Raw genomic sequence first — 4,685 nt, 5'->3', positions numbered from 1 at the left:
ATTGAAGCCTTGTTGAGGCTTCTGTTGATCCTTCCATGAGAAATTTGGATGATTTCTCCGTGAAGGATTATAGGTGTTTCCATGGGATTCTCCCATGTAATTCACCTCTTCCATTGCAGGATTCTCAGGGTCATAAGCTTCTCCTTCAGAGGCAGCTTCTTTAGTACTGCCGGATGCAGCTTGCATTCCAGTCAGATTCTGAGAAATCATATTGACTTGTTGAGTCAATATTTTATTCTAAGCCAATATGGCATTCAAAGTATCAATCTCAAGAACTCCTTTCTTCTGAGTCATCCCATTATTCACCGGATTTCTTTTAGAAGTATACATGAATTGGTTATTTGCAACCATTTCAATGAGTTCCTGGGCTTCTGCAGGTGTTTTCTTCAGATGAAGAGATCCACCAGTAGAGTGGTCTAATGACATCTTGGACAATTCAGACAGACCATCATAGAATATACCTAAGATGCTCCATTCTGAAAGCATGTCAGAAGGACACCTTCTGATCAATTGCTTGTATCTTTCCCAAGCTTCATAGAGGGACTCACCTTCCTTCTGTCTGAAGATTTGGACTTCCACTCTAAGCTTGCTCATCTTTTGAGGTGGAAAGAATTTAGCCAAGAAAGCATTTACCAACTTTTCCCAAGAGTTCAGGTTTTTTCTAGGTTGTGAGTCCAACCATATCCTAGCTCTGTCTCTTATAGCAAAGGGGAAAAGCATAAGTCTGTAGACCTCGGGATCAACCCCATTGGTCTTAACAGTGTCACAGATTTGCAAGAATTCAGCTAAGAACTGATGAGGATCTTCCAATGGAAGTCCATGAAACTTGCAATTCTGCTGCATTAGAGAAACTAATTGAGGCTTAAGCTCAAAGTTGTTTGCTCCAATTGCAGGAATTTAGATGCTTCTTCCATAGAAGTTGGAAGTTGGTGCAGTAAAGTCACCTTCGACTGCCATGTCTGCCTCTTTTTCAAAATTTGCTGTAAGGTGCTCTCCTGAGTGTTGTGCTTTAGCTTCTCTTAGCTTCCTCTTCAGAGTCCTTTCAGGTTCAGGATCAGCTTCAACAAGAATATCTTTATCCCTGTTCCTGCTCATATGAAAAAGAAAAGAACAAAGAGAGTAATGGAATCCTCTATGTCACAGTATAGAGATTCCTTTATGTGAGTATAAGAATAGAAGAATAGAAGAATGAGAAGAGAGAGGAGATGAGTAATTCGAACAGAGAGAAGTGTTAGTAATTAAATAAAATAAATAGAAAGAGATGAGAGAGAGAGTATTCGAAATTTTTTTTAAGTAAAATAAAAGAAAAAAATATTTTTGTTTTTATTTTAATTATTTAGTTAGTGTTCGAAAATATTAAAATAAATAAAATAAAATTAGAATTTAAAACAATTAGTTAATTAAAAAGAATTTTAAAAAAGTGGTTAGTGATTTTCGAAAATTAGAAGTGGAAAAGTAGTTAGGTGGTTTTGAAAAAAGATAAGAAATAGTAAACTTTTTAAAATTAAAACAAACAAGTCAAGTAGTTAGTTGAAAAAGATTTGAAAATAAATTTTGAAAAGATAAGAAGTTAGAAAAAGAATTTGAAATTAAAATTTTAAAAAGATATTATTGAAATTTATTTTGAAAAAGAATTAAAAAAGAAATTAAAAGGATCTGATTTTTAAAATTAAATCCTTTTAGATCCTTATCTGATTTTTAAAATTAAAGTTGATGACTTGACTGTCACAAAAAAAAAGTTGATGACTTGACTAACAAGAAACTAAAAGATATGATTCTAGAATTTAAATATTGAACCTTTCTTAACAAAAAAGTAACAAACTTGAAATTTTTTTGAATCAAAACATTAATTGTTAGCAAGGATTTCGAAAATATGAAATAAAATTAAGAAAAAGATTTTGAAAAATTAGTTTTAAAATTTTCAAAAATATTAAAAGAAAAATAAAAAAGATTTTGAAAAATTTTAAGAATGAAATTCGAAAATCATAAAAAAAAAGAATTGATTTTGAAAAAGATTTGAAAAGATAAAATTTTTAAATTGAAATTTTTGACTTGACTAACAAGAAACAACTAAATTTTAAAAATTTTTGACCAAGTCAACTCAAAATTTCGAAAGTTATGAGAAGAATAAGGAAAAGATATTTTTTTTTTACTTTTGAATTTTTAATGAGGAGAGGGAAAAACAACAAAATGAAACAAAACATAAAAATTTAAGATCAAAACAAATAATGCATGTAAGAACACTTTGAATGTCAAGATGAACACTAAGAACATAATGCATGAATTTTCGAAAATTTTAAAAAAATTAAATAAAAAAATGCAGTTGACACCAAACTTAAAATTTGACGCAAGACTTAAACAAGAAACACAAATTTTTTTTTGGTTTTTATGATTTTATTAAAATTTTTGTATTTTTTTTTTCAAAATTATTTTGTAAAAAGAAAATAAAGAAATTCAAAATTTTTAATAAGAATTCCAGGATTCATGCAATGTTAGTCTAAAGCTTCGGTCCAAAGGAATTAGACATGGCCAAATGGCCAGCCAAGCTTTAGTAAACACTGTAAATAACAATATCAGATTTAAGAATCCAAACGCTCATGCAATGTTATTCTAAAGTTTCGGTCCAAAAGAATTAGACATGGCCAAATGGCCAGCCAAGCTTTAGCATAACAAATACAGACATGTCCTTTCTACAATGGAAAGTGGAAACCTCAGTCCAAAAGATTAGACATGGCTTAACAGCTAGCCAGGCTTCAACATATCTCATGAAGCTCTATAATTCATTCTTAAAAATTATGAAAAACATTTTTTTCGAAAACTTCTTTTTTTTTTTTAAATATTTTTAAAAACTTTTTTGAAAAGAAAATAAAGGTTGAAACAAGAAAGAAGGTTACCTAATCTAAGCAACAAGATGAACCGTTAGTTGTCCAAACTCGAACAATCCCCGGCAACGGCGCCAAAAACTTGGTGTACAAAATTGTGATCACACTTTTCACAACTCCGGTACAACTAACCAGCAAGTGCACTGGGTCGTCCAAGTAATAAAACCTTACACGAGTAAGGGTCGATCCCACGGAGATTGCCGGCTTAAAGCAAGCTATGGTCATTCTGTAAATCTTAGTCAGACGGATTCAATTGGTTATGAGTTTTGATAATTGAAAGATAAATAAAACGTAAATTAAAATAAAGATACTTATGTAATTCATTTGTGGGAATTTCAGATAAGCGTTTGGAGATGCTTTGTTGCTTCTGAACCTCTGCTTTCCTATTGTCTTCATCCAATCATGCGTGCTCCCTTCCATGGCAAGCTGTATGTTGGTGGATCACCGTTGTCAATGGCTACCATCCGTCCTCTCAGTGAAAATGGTCCATGTACGGTTTTTGTACGGCTAATCAACTGTCAGATCTCTCGTCTCGGATGAAAAATACCAGGCACAGCTACCGCACGGCTAATCATCTGTCGGTTCACACTTGTGTCGGAATAGGATCTCTCTATCCTTTTGCACACTGTCACTGCGCCCAACATTCGTGAGTTTGAAGCTCGTCACAGTCATCCCGTCCCAGATCCTACTCGGAATACCACAAACAAGGTTTAGACTTTTCGGATCTCAGGAATGCTGCCAATTGGTTCTAGCCTCTACCACGAAGGTTCTAATCTCACAGATTCGAATGCTCTGTTGTCAGGAGAGGCAAGTCAAATCCGTGAATTAGAGACCCAAGAGACTATACTCCAACTGTCGTCCAATGACTACGTTGAACATCATGTAGACCGCTTGTGGTTGTCAGGCACGCGGATCTTGGTTAAGCGAGTAACGAAGATAGTGGGTGATTGTCACGGGTCACCCCTTCATTCTGACTTAACTGAATTAAGTACGAGAGTATATCTTGGAGAAGAAGTAAGCGTGAATTGAAAGAGAAACAATAGTACTTGCATTAATTCACGAAGAACAGCAGAGCTCCTCACCTTAATCTATGAGGTGTAGAAACTCTACCGTAGAAAATACATAAGAGAAAAAGGTCTAGGCATGGCCGAACGGCCAGCCTCCCAAATGTGAAAAAATGGCATAATCTCCCAAATACAATAGTAAAAAGTGCTATTTATACTAAACTAGTTACTAAGGATTACAGAAAATAAGTAACTAAGTGCAGAAATCTACTTCCGAGGCCCACTTGGTGTGTGCTTGGGCTGAGCATTGAGCTTTACACGTGCATAGGCCTTTTTTAGAGTTAAACGCCAGCTTGGATGCCAGTTTGGGCATTTAACTCCAGTTCTGGTGCCAGTTCCGGCGTTTTACGCCAGAAAAGGGTCTCTAGCTGGCGTTTAACGCCAGTTTGGGCCATCAAATCTCGGGCAAAGTATGGACTATTATACATTGCTGGAAAGTCCAAGATGTTAGCTTTCTAGCCCAATTGAGAACGTGCCAATTGGACTTCTGTAGCTCCAGAAAAACGCGTTTGAGTTCAGGCAGGTCAGAATCCAACAGCATCTGCATTCCTTTCTCAGCCTCTGAGTCAGATTTTTGCTCAGGTCCCTCAATTTCAGCTAGAAAATACCTGAAATTACAGAAAAACACACAAACTCATAGTAAAGTCCAGAAATGTGATTTTTGCATAAAAACTAATAAAAATATATAATAAAAAGTAACTAAAACATATTAAAAACTACCTAAAAACAATGCCAAAAA

The 4,685-nt window shown here is 34.6% G+C and overlaps 1 non-coding gene across 1 annotated transcript; it reads left to right on the top strand.

Moving 5' to 3' along the window:
• The first annotated feature begins 480 nt into the window (after window positions 1-480).
• Window positions 481-588, top strand: LOC112774254 (small nucleolar RNA R71). Its single transcript, XR_003188750.1, has one exon. It is a non-coding gene; the product is annotated as a small nucleolar RNA R71 (small nucleolar RNA).
• Window positions 589-4,685: the final 4,097 nt, after the last annotated feature.

This window comes from Arachis hypogaea, chromosome 18 (genome assembly GCF_003086295.3).
Source record: "Arachis hypogaea cultivar Tifrunner chromosome 18, arahy.Tifrunner.gnm2.J5K5, whole genome shotgun sequence".
Classification (NCBI taxonomy): domain Eukaryota; kingdom Viridiplantae; phylum Streptophyta; class Magnoliopsida; order Fabales; family Fabaceae; genus Arachis; species Arachis hypogaea.
This window is presented reverse-complemented; position numbering and strand designations above follow the sequence as displayed.